We start from the raw sequence: 17,700 nt of genomic DNA on the forward strand, positions 1-17,700 counted from the left end.
CAGAGGGAACTGCTTTTTTAAAATTTATTAAAATATTAAATAGTTGGATTATGATAATATTTCACAATATTACAGCATTTGTGATCAAGTAAATATAGCCAAGGGGAGATCAGAGAATTCCTTTCAAAATATAAAAAAAATATAACTCAAAAATATTCATAAGGTCATGCGTGGAAAATCTGCATACTTTCTATAACTTCTAGCATCTTTACTATTCGCAATCCCATCTCAACATCAAAGAATCTCATCCTTCACTCAGATCTTCGGGAATAAGGTTGTGAAATTAAACAGGCTGCACCTTTGGAGCATTGCACTGCATTATCAGTACTGCATTTTCTGCCGACCTCTTCTAGTTCCCATGCAAATGTGATACCTGTGGAGGAGGAAGGTGCTCAAACGCAGCTGGTGAAATGGATTTCACGCCTCATAATGCATAGCCGGGAAAAGCAGGTGTTAGAATATGACACTGCATGCAAATCGAGTGAGTACGAACCACGTGATTAATAGTAAAATATGCCTGATCCATTAACAGCTGGACGATTCATCTATGGCAAGCTGTATTTGCATTTAATCTATAAAACACACCATTTTCATGCTAATATATATATATATATATATATATATATATATATATATATATATATATATATATATATATATATATATATATATATATATATATATATATAAGATACTACTATGGTTTTGTCATTAAGTACAGTGCTTATTCGGTACATTTAAAACTGTTATTGTCTATTAGATACTTGTACAAATTTATCATGTACTGGTAACTATCAAATAAACACTAACCGGACAATAAATACTTAGAACGTCTTTACTATATATAATTTAAAAATAAATAAATACCTGTACGATTAATAAATTACTTTATTTATTTAATTACACTTTAAATCTTTTCCTGTATCTCTTCCATAATCTTTCTAAAAAATACACTGAGTATAATACAAATGTTTGCTACATTTTCCTGTGATAAAGCAGATGACATTACACAGAACCTTAGCTATAACATCTACACAGAGCTGATTAAAAATAAATAAATTGCTAAATATGGTCTGGACAGAGATTGTAAAGCCTAAAACTTATTGTGTCATTTAACAATCTACTACAAGTTATATGTCAAGGTGTTCACATGGCTGAAAACAGAAAATTAGTCAGATGCTGTCAGTACTCTGTTTTGAGGATCTGGGTTATATTCTTTATGTGGATTACTAACTGGATTTGCTTATTGAGATTTGACATGATCCAGGATAGTTCTGTTCTTGAAAATTCATCTAAGGGTTTTTGTCATAGCAACAGGTATAGTGGTAATAGCAGATACTTTGGTGGTTGGATTTTACTGATCTTATGTCAACTCATCTTATATATGTAAGTGTACATTTATGCACAGTTTTTAAAACTGAATAAATAAACTTTCTAGTGATGTATGTTTTTTACGTTATGCTAATTTTTGGCAACTATAATACAATGTATATATCTGAAATCTGAGGGTTCAAAAAATCTAAAAATTGAGAAAATCCCTTTTAATAATTTTCAAACTAAGTCCTTAGCAATGCATATCATAGGAAATAAATGGAACTTATATTAATGAATAAGCACAACTAAACCTTAATACCTAAATTTCATCCAAAATTTTCACCAGGAACATATGCAATTTTATTCTTGATGTTTCATTTTATCTATTTGCTAGAAATTAGTTCACAAACTAAATCTGACATTAATTATAGTCCACAAAACTACATCTTCTTTATCTAGTTACCTGAACTTACTATTTTTATAGAAAAGCCATTAAGGAAATTTTGTGACCGACTCACCTGAACTTTTTCCACTCAACCTTCTCCAACTCCACTCCACTCGACTCAACCTGCTCTCTACATGCATTCTTCTATATCTGAGCTTTTCATAATGGAGTCATAATGGTCCATTAAATTTGTCATCTTCCAGGGCATCCTTCTTTGCAAACACAGTCTCTGGTCATTCTGTATCATCTTTCATATTTTTTGTCATATTAATATAAAACTTTATTTACTTGGACCGCAAAAATATTGCTGTCTTTTTTTATATATTGATGATGAGCATAGCGACCTCAGAATCCACATATTATTTCACACTGTGCATGTGAAGTCAACAACTAACCAGAAGTGCTGTAACAGGCCATTGCTAAAGGAAAGGGGAAAATTCTAACATAGATTCTGAACAATAATGAGTGTGGGCAGGAGAGAGTGTAGTTGTTACAGAGCCAGATCATTCTCAAAGATAATGCGTTTTCGTTTATTGGAGTTGTAAATTTATGAATTGTGTTTTAAATTAACGACTTGTGCTATGCATTTTTGGATTTTATGAATGCACAAATATTAATTTTGAGACTGATCTGGCTCCATAAGTTGTTGGCTTGTTTCATTACATTTTTCTTTGCAATTTTGCAGCATCCACAAGCAAAAATGAACTTTTAAAATGTTTATAGTAAAAAAAGAACATGAACTTTACTTAAAATAGTATTGATTAATGGCATAAAAGAAAAACATAATTGATAGTTTTGACCCTTACATAGTCTATTATTTTTGGCTATTGCTGTAAATATACCAGTGCGATTTACATCTAGATTTGGTTCAGGTTTATATGACAGCTAAGTTTTTAAATAGATAAGTACTACAAAATCTATTTAACAGTAGCATCTAAGTAATATGTAGCCTGCAAGTATCCAATAATAGGCATCATTGTCAAAAATGATGAATTTTGAAATAAATAGGTTAGCTTAATTAAATAGGCCTAAATCTAATCTACTAGAATATTTTAAAATATCATTAATAACTATATAATAAGCACCATTATCTAAATAAAATACAGGTAATGATGATGTACACAATACTTTTACTATTAACATTTAAAAAATTTAGTGGACTATGGTTGATACATTAAATGTTCAAACGGCTTGCCATATTAATTGCATAGACCACGTTGATCTGTATCTCGAGTTGACAGAATGAGACGTTCGCATGATGTTTATTCCAGACCTTTATACACTCTAGCGTCAGACCTATGTTTCAGAGACAGGTGATTGACCAAAAGTATTCAAGAATACACATAAAAAATTCACCTATACTCAGGTCCGATACTCTTTCCTTATCCGAGAGATGGCACTGTTGCACTTCCGCTCAGAGAAACTAATATTTGAATTCTCTGCTCGTGCACATAGTCACTTTGCGAATATGAACATAGGTGTGTATTGGTTTAACACCTTCACTTTTTTGAAGGTGTTACACTTAAATGAAGGCACCACGCTGTGACTTTGTTCCTGTGAGGATGTGTTAGGTTTTTCTGTAGCTGATTACCTGGAAAGTTCATAACAGGTAAGCAATTTAACTGTTGTGTACAGGACTAAATTGGTTCACTTACAGTGTGCCATGAAGAAACTTTTTACATTAAACCAAACTTACAAGTTATATATATATAATCTGACATTAATTGTGGACAATTTTATTCTGCCTGTAATCTCTAAAGAAGTTAGTCTTGTATCAAATACAAGGTAGGCTACAAAAGTGATAGGTTAAGACATAATAAACACAACTCTCTTTATTTTATAGCTTCAGACAACAAAATAATAATATGTCAGATACTTTTTCACTGTCATTCAGGATAACAAATATTATTATCATTCATTCATTCATTCATTCATTTTCCTTCGGCTTAGTCTCTATTTCAGAGGTTGCCACAGTGAAATGATCCACCGTTTGCCAGTATTGGGAAACATCCAAGCTTACTTATTTACTCCCAGGACAATTTATATCGCAGTTGATATTTAGCCCCACTATGTTGGTGTTCCATTCATTCATTCATTCATTCATTTTCTTTTTGGCCTAGTCCCTTTATTAATCAGGGGTCGCCACAGTGGAATGAACTGCTAACTTATCCAGCACATGTTTTACGCAGTGAATGCCCTTCCAGCCACAACCTAGTATTGGGAAAGATCCACACTTACTTATACTCCTAGGACCATTTATATCGCAGTTGATATTTAGCCAGACCATGCTGGTGTTACATTCATTCATTCATTTTCTTTTTTGGCTTAGTCCTTTTAATAATCAGGGGTTGCCACAGCGGAATGAACCGCCAACTTATCCAGCATATGTTTTATGCAGCGGATGCCCTTCCAGCTGCAACCCAGTATTGGTAAACATCCTTACTTACTTACTCCCAGGGCCGTTTATATGGCAGCAGATATTTAGCCGCACAATGTTGGTGTTTCGTAACATCTAATTTTAACCACTGAGCCATCGTGCCAACCTCTTAATTATCATATTTTGAATTATTAATAAGGCATTGCTGGCAAATAGCTAAAATCTAGCATATTCTAGCAGATTCTATTTTGGGCCTCCACTTATCTTTTATTTAATATTTCGAAAACTGATACTTTTTCTAAATCTGTGAACATATTTGGCCTTGTTACATTGTATTTTAGTGTTGTTTGCAAGATATTCATTATTTTTTCCTCAGAAACCTTTTGTGATTTGCCATTTTAATTAGGTTGGATAACTGTACACTGTAAAACCCAACATCCAACTTTATCAATTGAAATGAGTGTAGTTTGCTCAAAATGTACTGAAAGTTAATTCTACTCATTTGAAAAGAGTTTTGAACTCGGTGTTGAAGATAATAGGTTAATTAAATACCTCGCTATTTCAACTTAAATGGAGCAAGTTCACAGTACTCAAATTTTTTTTAACTCAAATGGTTTGTTGCAATCGGTTTCCCCAAACGGTTTGAGTTCTCATTATTTATTGGGTTTTACTGTGCTCAAATTGCTTTGTTTACTCAAATAGATTAAGTTTACAGTATCATTAGGATTAGTTTTTGAACTTTATGGGTTTTACAGTGAAAATATTCTGAATAAAATTTTATATTAATTAAATTTTAAATAATATATTTATTTAAAACATTTTGTTAATCTCACACACCCTTGGAAGTTTGCTGAGACCCCCCTACAACTGGCCACGGGGCCCCTGATTGAGAACCACTGATCTAAGGAAACTGATTTATATGCAACGCAGGTTTTCTAATATGAGAATATGATGTCTGAAAGACCATCAGTGTTAGAGAAACACAAAACTCATCTCCGTAACAGATTGCCTTGTCGTAACATGTCCAAAGTGAGTCAATGGGAGATAGATAGATTCATTCCAATGGGCAATTTATTCTCTTCCGGCTGCATATTAAAGTCAAGCTTCAATGTCCATTGTTGGGCATAAGGGATTAAGACTTTCACCGCAGCTCTAATAGAGAGAGAGTGAAATAGAGAGAGAGAGTGAGATTAGGAAAAGTTATTCAAGATTTATCCACAGATATTTTTTTTTTGAAGGACCATCAAAAACCCTGCCGAAGTCCCTCCGGTGCAGTTTAGTTCAGACGTATTTATTTCGATCTTTGTATTACTGCCATTAAATTTGCAATGTTTGCACGCTTATTCTCTCCCCAGGTCAGAGCCTTTGCCACACAAAGACCCGTCATTAGTATTCCTTATACGACTTTGCGCCAGACAGCCAGCGCTGCTTATAAAAAGCTCCTCTTCTATCACAGAGAGACACCCCCCGTACACATGGTGATGGGCTTATTTAAGCATGAGATATAGGTGTATAAATGGAAAGAGAAAGCTGAAAACCTTTATCCAACAACACAAAACCTATCCTGACTAAATCTGTTCCATTTTTTTGTTTAGGTCGGATTCAAATGGAATATGTAAAGGGAGTCCAAACAACTTCTCTTTCAGAAAAGATGGATTTCCTTGCACACACACACATGTATTTGTGCACACGCCTGCTCATAAATACAGAACAGGGGCCCCTGCTAACAGTTGTCATGTTGTCGGATGAAATGACCTTTGCTTAAATGACTGCATGTCTTTTCACGCCACATTGAGTTGCTTTGCATTAACAGACGGGCCTCTGCTGGACACTGTCATGTGTGTGTAATAGTGAAGAGGATACATAAGGGTCAGGGTGGCTAGACCACCTATTCAGATGGGCAACACTTTAGAATATGGGCCAGTTTCACTGTGTTGAGTAAGGTACTTTAAAAAATTTGTTACTAATTATCAGGTAAAAGAAACAAATTACAATTATTCAAATTACTGTAAATGAGTAGATGTTCTCAGGAATTATAATTTACTAAGTGGTCTTAAAAATGTGTACTTTTACTTTCCCTATTGAGTAGATTTTTAATGTGGTATCGGTACTTTTACTCCACTGCTTTTCTTCAACCTGCACTCACTACTTTATTATTTCCTGTCTATGGAGATTAGAAAAATCAATCCTGTGATACCTGTACAATCAAATCACACATAGAAAGTAAATCAAAAAATACTGAACCACCTTAAGACATGCAGCAAACTGTTTGGAAGCATTATAAGTGTACAAGACAAGCAATGATTGTGTAGACTGCATATGACCAATAAGATTACTGTTTACAGTATGATGACTGAAATGGCCTTAAACAATAACTAAATGCACTACAGAATGTTACGTTTTCACACACACGCACAAATTACATGTGAATGCATTAACCTTGCCAGATACTCTCTAGTTTTTACTCATACTTTGAGTAATATTTACAACAGATACTTTTACTCTACTTGTGCTACATTTTTGGGTGAGTAATAGTACTTTTACTTAAGTATGATTTTTCAGTACTCTTTCCAACACTGCTAATTATATCAATGTAATTGTATAACTATACCTAAAAAAATAATTTAATTACTCAAATATATAATTACTTCACTCAATAAAAATACCTATTCATTTTAACATAAAATAAATTAAACTGTTTTATTTCATAACATTTGAGTAAAACGTGTCGTTTAGCTTTAACATTCTGTTAATTAAATCAAAACAAATATTACTCTGTAAAAAAGAAACATTAAAAAAATATATAAAAATAGGAAACTTTTAAAGCTAAGAAACGTATTTTATTCATATTTCGTGGCGTGTTCAATGTAAACAACTGACAATCTTTAAACGCTTTGGTGCATCCGTTTGAGATTGGTGTCATTTAAGAAAAGATTGTAGCTCCAAAAACAGTTTTAAAAAGGTTCAAAAAGTTCTATAAAACAAATGTGATGTGCCTTAAGTTTATGAAAACAATAAAACAGAAAATGTAGTTTAATATATCACATAAAATATTGAGTGTAAGGTTTTTTTTTAATAAAAAATGTTTTTAATAGAAAATATTTTTAATAGGAAACAATAAATTGTCTTGCTAATAATAAAAATAAATAATGCAAATAGAATAAAATGTACTGAGGAAATATACTATTTAATGTAAACTGAATTTAAATGAATTGTGTGAAATCTGACTTGATAAGCATGTTACAATCATAGACTGTAAAAGATATGGACGTATATGCGTTGTCATCCATAGGTTTCTGAAGATCGCAAAAGAAGTTACAAGTAGGTTTGGCCAACCGTCAGCATTTTGTTCCCACGTCATCGCACTGACCGTGGGATACCAAACAAGGGCAAAGAGGCAAAGAGTGAGCGGAGCTACGAACCCTTCTAGCATTTTGCTCAGACAGGCTTTTCTTTGGAAGAAAAGCTTAATATTTCATCACCTGTGACTCGTTTGTGTTCTGACCACATGTGCTTGGTTGTACACTATATCAATAAAGTGTTTAGTTTTTAAAAACACTGTTGTTAACATAAACTAAACGGATGAGTTATAAAAGTATTCACCCCCCTCACAGTTGTCATGAAGAGTAATATTAGCTATATAAACCAAAATCATTCTTTGTACCAGGCTGTAAACACCTTTTTTTCTGCTGTAAAGTTAGCCATTTTATCAGTAAACTCCATAGAAACTTGCTCTATTATGTAGCCAAAACTAGCGGAATTTTCATGAATTGCAGTTTCAGTTACTTCCGTATTTGCTTCACGAGAGAGAGTGGGAGGTTGCCACCTGGTTACAACTAACCCTCTGTCTATTACAACTATTGGGGGTAAATAGTAACATTTTTACTACTGGCACTTTTGGCAATACTGCACAGACACCATAGTTCCGGAGATCATACTTTCAGAGCTCATTTGAAGGACAGGTTTGTGTTTGGTAGTTTAAAAAAATGGTTTGTCTAACCTCATTACATTGTTCATTATTTGGCCAAAACCAAAAAGTGTTATTTTGTGCCCCGCTCTCCCCTAGTCTTTGTTTTAACTGCAGGTAGCACCTCTGCGTTAAGATGCTAGCGACAACATTTTTTTCCTATAGTTCAGTAATTTGATTTGTCTCTGGGACTAAAGCAACTGCAAATACAAAAGTTTGGAAATAAAACTAAACCTTCAACTATTAAACTGATCCTCTTAATGTTCCAAATACAAGCACAGTTTTTTAGAGCTCATTTCTGTTTTTGATGCCAGAATTGACCAGTATTATTAGATGGATGTGTAAATGGTGCTTTTGCTAAGAAATGACGGAATGTTCTTGCCTATACGTGAACAGCTCATCTATGAATACACAGGTAAACAATAAGTGAAGCAAGACACCTGTCAGACAATGACAGATGGGTAGAGCTGTTACCTCACAGCAAGAAGGTCGCTGGTTCGAGCCTCTGCTAGGTCAGTTGGCATTTCTGTATGAAGTTTGCATGTTCTCCTGGTCTGGGTTTTCTCTGGTTGCTCCGGTTTCCCCCACAAGTCCAAAGACGTGGTGTAGGTGAATTGTGTGAGTGAGTATGAATGTTTTCCAGTGATGGGTTGCAGCTGGAAGGGCATCCACTGCGTAAAACATATGCTGGATAAACTGGTGGTTCATTCTGCTTTGGCGACCCCAGATTAATAAAGGGACTAAGCCAAAAAGAAAATGAATGAATGAATGAAATCTGTCAGTCTGATTGATCAGTCCAGTCCAAGTGCAGTCTAATTGTAGAAATCATGTAAACTTCTTATGATCATAATGAGTTTTGACTCATGCTAGTGCTCTTTCACTTGATCACGACACGAGAGTCCATCCAATTCTGTGTATCTTCATTTACATGGATTTATATTAGATATCCAAACGTGTCAATAATCACAATCCACTTCTATACAACTTGTTTGTTTCAGATTGATGAGTTCTTATACCAGTTTGACACTTATCAAAAGTGTGTGCTCTCCAACACCTGGCCATCACACTAACTCACATGTGTCAAAAAACATGCATACTAAAACAGCATACTATGCGCAGTAGTAAAAATAACTAAAAGTATATGACATACAAATCAACAACACATTACAAAACCTACAAAACCTAACACATTATATAACCCCAAAAATGATGATAATTACATTGAACAATAAACTATGAAATATGGCTATTACACAAACTGTAAAACTCTCATGATTGTCATCCCTACCCACCATTTTGTTTGAGATGCAGTTTTAATTGACTAAGATTTTAAATCAAGTTAGGATACATATGTTGAGGTAAAAATGGTCAGACATTTGTTTTTTAAATCACACAGGCCCTAACTGCATGCTATGATTATTGCTATCAAAAGACATCATGATGATGTTAAGTCAGTTCTGCTCAGTTTGCTTAACTCTCAGCTCACTGTTGTCCAATCAGCTCAATTCCGTGCAGTAGAAAAACAGTTTAATTGATTCAGCTGAAGTAAACTCAATTCTGCTGATGCAAAATGCTCAGTGAACACACTAACAGTGGGAACCGTTCTGTTTCATTGCCTTAAATATTCAATAACATGACACGTCTGTACAGCATAATCTGTAGATATTACTACAGTATGTTAATCAGGACATCCACATTGCTATAAAATTACCGTGTACAAGCACCATTTAGTCCCATTTACATTTGCATTGCATTTATATTCATAGAAGGCACTTTCTTATAAAAGCTTCTTAACATAGAGGATATTATCCTTATAAACATCCAACATATGAGGTTTTTATGACATGTGACATATGACATACTTACATGATTTAGCTGTCGTTTTTTTTTTTTTTTTTTTTTTTGTAATGCATAAGTGATGCATAGTTCACCAAAGTGACACATAACTAGGCATTGGCCTGTATAAGATTCAGATAACCTTGGATAAAAATACAATGGTTTCATGGTATCACAGTATTGTGATTACGGCTCTAAAATAAGTTTTTTTTTATGTCTGGGTAAAAAACAAAACATTTTTCCCCTTTGAAAACAATTTATTTTATTTTTTGAAAGATTAAAAATATTTTGGAGCAGTAAGCTGTCAGGCTAAATAATAATTAAAAAAAAATAATCATTGACTTCTGCTGTCTTCATCAGTTTCATAAACACAAATTTCTTTACAATTTAAAACGGCATCTTTGGATATTTGTTTCTGCTGAAAATACTGTTGTCCTAAAAAAGTAAATCAAAAATCCTTCACATACTTTAGAAACAGTATTACAGAAAATCTTGGAGGTTTTAAAACCTTGACTTTTCCGAACCAAACGGTTATCGTCCCATGCCTACATATAACTAAATACACAAAACTTGTTGTGAAGAAAATATACAAAAGTTGTCAAGAAAATTTACTAAGTTCATTAATTCATTCATTTTTCTTCGACTTAGTCTCTATTACAGAGGTCACCACAGTGGAATGATAAGGTATAGGGCTACTATATAAATAAAATGTTAAATAAAAAACAGAATAGAAAAGTTAACAAAAGTGTTTCTTACAGCACGTCCCTGTATTGAAAATCTGACCTATGGCATGATGGCAACCTAAGCTAATTACATTTGGATTTCACTGCAAAAATAAAAATTTCAAACATATCATGTATACATATATCTGTGTATATGTGTTCTTATAGTATAGAAAAATATAGTAGTTGGAAAAAAATGGCAATTTTTGCAATATTTTGCCATGCATGACAAATATTTTATATGTGTGAAATTCAAATGAGCTAGTATGTCACATATGTCATTTACATATATTTCTATATGTCAGATTTCTATTTTGAGATATGTGTTTCCATCAGTCTGATCTTGTGGATTTGGCCAAAGGTTCTCCCCTTTACATCACAATGGTTTTTTTCATTAGTCAAAAGCTTGGAAATAACCTTCTGTCAGTGTGAATCTAGACCTGACATTGGTCTGCTGTGATTGGGATATCTTGCATACATGTCAAATATGAAAACATTGTCTGTAAAAGCAGTACATAAAAACCATATAAGGATGAAATCATAATGTAGTCCAGTTGGTCACCTTCTGTGGTGGTAACTGATGTCATATGATCTATCCTGAAACTTTCATCATCTAAATATGTAATATTGTCCATTGTTATTTACATATTTACGTTATGTATGTTAATTATAGTTTTTTTACAATCGTTTTGCCACAAATTTTAGAGAGGTCTGGATACAGACTCGGTGCAGATGCAATCTGAGCTGCATCCAATGCTTTTAAAATGTGCGTCTTCGACGTGACATTGAGTGATGTACAATATGATTAGATGATTAGAGTTTGAGGATAGACCAAATGACATTAGTTACCACAGAAGATGACCCTAATTCCATTTATGGTTTATTTGTTCCGTGTACCACTTTTACAGACAATGTTTTCATATCTGATATTACTGTACTGTTTGTAAGAAAGCCCAATCACAGCAGACCAATATCAGGCCTGGATTTACATTGACAGAAGGTTCTTTCTAAGATTTTTGAGTAATGAAAACACCACTGTGATGTAGAGGACCAGACTGACGGTAACACAGATGCCAAAATAGAAATGTGATATATAGAAGTATATGTAAATTACATGTGACATAATAGTTCATATAAATTTGACTTTATAAGATATCATACTGTCAAAATATTGCCATTTTCTTCAACTGCATAATAGAATTACAAATATGTACATATATGTTACATAAATATGTTATATTTTATGTTTTATATTTTACCCCTTTTTAAAAAAAAATAAATAAATAACAGTAAACCTATATTATGATGGAATGATCAGTGTATCCACTGTCTGCACAGTGTGCATATTGTGTGCTAGTGATCTAAAACATTGTTCCTGTAGTATTTGTATGATAAAAGGATTATATGAGCCAATGATCCTGCAAATGCAAGACTTCTTTAAGGAAATGAACCCAACATGCAGAGTTTTGAACAGTAGAGAGTCTGCGTTAAAAGCAGTAAGTGTTTAGAGTTTTTTATCTACAGTATTGAAAGTTGACATCAGGGTTCTGAAATTTGTGGCAAAACAATTGAAAAAAAAAAAACTAAATGAATATATTTCAAATGTAATTTTAGAGCTGCATTTTAAATTGTGATCAATTTGATGTTTAATTTAATTATATTGGAAAGGTGATTTAAGTTCAATGAACAAAGTATATTTGAGTTAAGAGTTTTACATAAATGTGTAATTTTGGCAATGGTTGTGAATTTTTTGTCTGGAGTTTTGAAAAGTGACACCATGGTTCTGAATGTTGTTGCGAAACAATCGAAAAAAAAAAAACTAATAATGTAAGGGTACATGCAAGTTTAAAATAATAAATATTAATTATTAAATATTAATTAATTATAGAAGATTTTATGAATGTATAAATAAATAATATATATATATATATATATATATATATATATATATATATATATATATATATATATATATATATATATATATATATATATATATATATAAATAAATGTTATATATATAAAGATGTAACAATGTAACAGTTTTGAGTTGACAGACCAATTATAATGATCATTTTTAAAAACGGGACACTTTATTTTAAGGTTCAATTCTTGCTTTTAATAAACCATTACTTTACATCAATACATCAATGCCTCCAATTTGTTGCTTATTAAAAGATATATATTATGCAATGTAATAGTTGGGTTTAGATATTAGGTAGGATTAGAGATGTAGAACAAGATCGTGCAGTACTATAAAAACGTAATAATAGACAGGTAATAAGCCACTAGTTAATAGTGAGAAGTGGAACTAAAGTGTTACCTTTTGAAGAATTGAACAATTAACTATTAAACAGAATATTATTCATTCATTTATTTTCTTGTCAGTTTAGTCCCTTTATTAATCCGGGGTCGCCACAGCGGAATGAACCGCCTACTTATCCAGCAAGTTTTTATGCACCGAATGCGCTTCCAGCTGCAACCCATCTCTGGGTGGGAAACATCCACACACACATTCACACACACACACACACACACACACTCATAAACTACGGACAATTTTAGCCTATCCAATTCACCTGTACCGCATGTCTTTGGACTGTGGGGGAAACCAGAGCACCCGGAGGAAACCTACGCAAACGCAGGGAGAACATACAAACTACACAGAAACGCCAACTGAGCTGAGGCTCGAACCAGCGACCTTCTTGCTGTGAGGCGACAGCACTACCTACTGCGCCACTGCTTCGCCCACTAAACAGAATATTAAAACTTTTAAATTATTATTTAAATGATTATTGAACTTAAAGCTTATGAAACAGAACATTTAACATGTATTTCAATAAAATAAAAACATCTTTAGATAGTGTAACAACAATAATTGTAACTAATCACTATCACAACAATATTTAATGAAATTATAGATATGCGTTACTAATTTGAGCCACATACCAAACTACTGCTAGAGAGCATTCACATTCATACAGTTTGATTTATGACTAGTTCTTACATTTGTGAAAACTTGCTCTGGCATTCCTTATACTCGCAGGAAGTAAGAGTTTAGCACCTTTCTTTATCTGTTGAACTTAAAAATAGTTGCCTATTATTGTACTTTACCTACTTATCTAAAACCAGTGACAAAAAGGACAGATTTTTTGTTTTTTGCACAATAAATGTTCTGAGTTATTGATGAAAAAAGCCTTGTGTTTTTTCTCACGGCAGAGACACACACACTGTTGCAAGGGCAGTAAAGCCACGGTGCCCTTGTTAAAGGAATGGATGCCTGAGGCTGGTTCAGATGCATCTATATCCAGGGTGTGATCTTAAGCTGGAACATTCTCATCTGACCCAGGATCAGTCCAGCCCTCTGGAAACACAGCCAGGGAATCAATCACACAGTAATGCCGACCACCCTCTTCCCTCAGAGCTTTCGGAAAAAACATAGCCTCCTTTCTCCCCCTTCTCTGCTCTCCAGGTCAGAGTTTGTCTATGAATTTTTTGTCTTTCTCTCCCAAGGGCAGCTGGACACTTCAAGCCGTGCTCGCCAAGACTGTGCTCTGACCATTTACCATCACAAGTTTTGGTCAAGATAATAAGGACACTTGTGTCATATTTATGAGGTTAACTGTGGTGCTTTCAAGAACTTCAGAGCAAACTTTTGGAGCTTAGGCTACGTCATCAACATGATACCAATTGTTATTATTATTATTTTCTTTTGCAGAGTCTAAAAGGTTCGCATGCATACATTTCAAAAAGAAATGTTTTTGTCCACATGCAAATGTATAAACTGCATTGTAAACAAAGTAATTAGTTGAGTTTTTACTTTAAAAAAATTAGTAAACTCGTTATTAAGTAAACATAGGTATAAAACTGGGTGACATGGTGGCGCAGTGGGTAGCGCTGTCACCTCACAGGAAGAAGGTCGCTAGTTCGAGCACCAGCTGGGTCAGTTGGCATTTCTGTGTGGAGTTTGCATGTTCTCTACTACTTCGCATGGGTTTCCTCCTGGTGCTCCGGTTTCCCCCCACAGTCCAAAGACATGTGGTATAGGTGAGTTGGATAAGCTGAACTGGCCTTAGCGTATGTGTGTGAATGCAAGAGTTTATGTGTGTTTCCTGAAAGAGCATGCTGGATAAGTTGGCAGTTCATTCCGCTGTGACGACCACTGAATAATAAAGGGACTGAGCCGAAAAGAAAACGAATAAATGAATGAATGAGTGAATTATAAATCTTAAGTTAAGTCAATTGGATTTACTGACTTTTTAAAAAGTAAAAGCAGAAGGTAAAAATAAAAGGCTTTTAAGGCAACAGGTTTACTCCCTTGCTGCAGATGGGCTACAGCAGCAGAAGACCACACTAGGTGCTACTCCTGTCAGCTAAGAACAGGAAACTGGACATATAGATTATAGGGTGAGAATTTGGCATCAACAACATGAAAGCATGGATCCATCTTGCCTGGTATCAACGGTTCAGGCTGCTTGTGATTGAGTGGGGGATATTTTCCTGGCACACTTTGGGCTCATTAGTACCAATTAAGCCTCATGTCAACGCCACAGCCTACCTAAGGATTGTTGCTGACCCATCTTCTGATGGCTACTTCCAGCAGGATAAAGCGCCATAGTGTAAATCATCTCAAACTGCTTTCTTGAACATGACAATGAGTTCTCTGTTCTCAAATGGCCTCCACAGTCACCAGGTCTCAATCCAATAGACCAGGGGTTCCCAAACTTTTCAGGCCGCGACCCCCAAAATGACAATGCCAGTGACTCGCGACCCCCAATATACTCTGAGGTGGTTATAAATACAGAAACCTTGCATGCAATGGCGCACACACACACCAATGGACCCAAGTCTATACTTCTTTTAATTTTTTTAATGTATGAGAGCTGTAAATGGGCCACAAAGTTTAACCAGGTGTTATGAAATCTGCTGCATCTGACGCTATTGCTGTGTCTTTAATACAATTTAATTACTGCAGGGGTTGCAATCCAATAGAAGTAATAACTATAAGTTAATATAGTAACTATATATGGTATAAACAACTATTTTTTTCTCTTCAGTAGGTTATGGATAAAATATGGTAATTCTTATGGCTTAATAAAAAAAAATAGATTTTTGGAAACCACCAGGCGACCCCCCCTTCATTGTCCCGCGACCCCCACTTTGAGAACCATTGCAATAGACCACCTTTGGTATGTGTTGGAACGGGAAATTAGAATAATGGATGTGCAGCTGACTGCGTAATGCTATCATGTCAATATGGACCCAAATCTCAGAGGAATATTTCCAGTACCTTGCTGAATCTGGCATTTCTGAAAGTAAAAGTAGGTCCAACGCGGTACTAGTAAAGTGTACCTAATAAAGTGGCCGGTGCGTGTAAATAAAAAAAAGAAAAAGAATTATAAAAGAGAAAACCTACATTAAAACCATCCAGCCAATATTTTAATACATAGGCACATGAAAGCTTTGATTTCAATATTTTAGGTAAAGAGCATCCAACTTGATTTAATATGAATAGTATTTTGTAAAAATAAATAAAATAAATATGTTATAAAGCTGTATTATAAAAGAGAAAACATTACAGACAATACTTTTTAACATAAAGGGTAAATTACCTGAAAGAAAGCTAAATCCATACAATATGGGGAGTATAAAATATATTTCTTTCTTTACAATCTGATGATGCAGGATTTGACTCACTCTATATTCAGTTGAATGCCAAGCCATCACTATACGGCTTCAAGATCATGTTGTAAAGTTACATTTTCTTCCTCCAATTCTGAACTGTAGGACTATGTTATTGCCTTTATGTGATACATTACATTGACATGATTGCTGAATATTCCCCTGCACATAAAACATGCAAAAGGGGGCTGTAGAAGTTTCTGCTGGGACCTCAGAATTCATGGCATGCAATTGGATTTGCTGAAGGATCTTTCCGTTTGGCTGCAGCGATATTGATGACAGCCAGAGCTTTCACACACGGCTGCTCAGCGCTCATGCTGAGGGACTTTCTTTAATCCGATTCAGCTATTAGAGCAGGAGACCCTCAGCCGGGGGTCTGTGGCCCTTTCCCTCGCTCTCTGTGCTCAACCGAACTGAGCTACATCAGGCTTACTGCTGCTGAGAGAGAGAGAGAGAGAGAGAGAATTAGAATGATGCTAAAAAAAGCTTAATTGCACAAAACTGGATCCATCAGCTTGACAGGTTGGATAAATGAGATGCCTTCTAGCAGGTTCCACTGTGGCTTATTTATTTGCATTAATAACCTGAAGGACAGATGCAGAGTGGTCACTAAAACTAACGAAGTGTTAACAAAGTGGAGGAGAAAAACGGTGAGGAACTCTTAGTGTTATAAATAAATAATGTAGCAGCAGATTTTCTCTCTCTCTCTCTCTCTCTCTCTCTCTCTCTTTCTCTCTCTCTGTCTCTCTCTATCCATGTGTGTGTTTGTGTGTGTGTTAAATGCAGACTATTATTATCTTTGTATTTATTTAAATTATTTATCTTTATTATTAATAATTAACTATTGTCTATTTAGTTTTTTGTTTCCATTTCTTAAAACTGCTGTAAGGAAAAAGATAAGCTCTAAATCACTGGTCCTCAACCCTGTTCCTGAAGATCCTTCCTGCATAGTTCAGCTCCAACCCTGATCAAACACACCTGAACTAATTAACTAGGACCTAAACAGCACTTGATAATTACAGGCAGGTGTGTTTGATATGGGTTGCAACTAAAATCTGCAGGAGGTAGATCTCCAGGAACAGGGTTGAGCACCCCTGATCTAAAAAAATGAATATAAAATAAACAAAAAGAAAATTACTTTCATTGGACTTATCTTTTGTCATTGAAATCCTCCATTGAAATAGTCTCCACATATTAAGCTGGTATAGCTTATATTAAATACAAAAAGGTGGCCGACCCAGTTGCTTTCAGTTTAGAGTCAGCGGGATATACAAACAACAATGAACCATGACCAGGACATTAAAATAATCAAAAGAACTCCAAGAACACAGCTGACTTTAAGTTTTTGGGATCTCTG

At 34.3% G+C, this 17,700-nt stretch overlaps 1 long non-coding RNA gene across 1 annotated transcript; it reads left to right on the plus strand.

Moving 5' to 3' along the window:
- Positions 1-3,165: 3,165 nt before the first annotated feature.
- On the plus strand, positions 3,166-8,370 carry LOC141376697 (uncharacterized). Its single transcript, XR_012387427.1, has 3 exons — positions 3,166-3,368; positions 5,492-5,614; positions 5,732-8,370. It is a non-coding gene; the product is annotated as an uncharacterized lncRNA (long non-coding RNA).
- Positions 8,371-17,700: the final 9,330 nt, after the last annotated feature.

Source organism: Danio rerio, chromosome 11 (genome assembly GCF_049306965.1).
Source record: "Danio rerio strain Tuebingen ecotype United States chromosome 11, GRCz12tu, whole genome shotgun sequence".
Taxonomy (NCBI): Eukaryota; Metazoa; Chordata; class Actinopteri; order Cypriniformes; family Danionidae; genus Danio; species Danio rerio.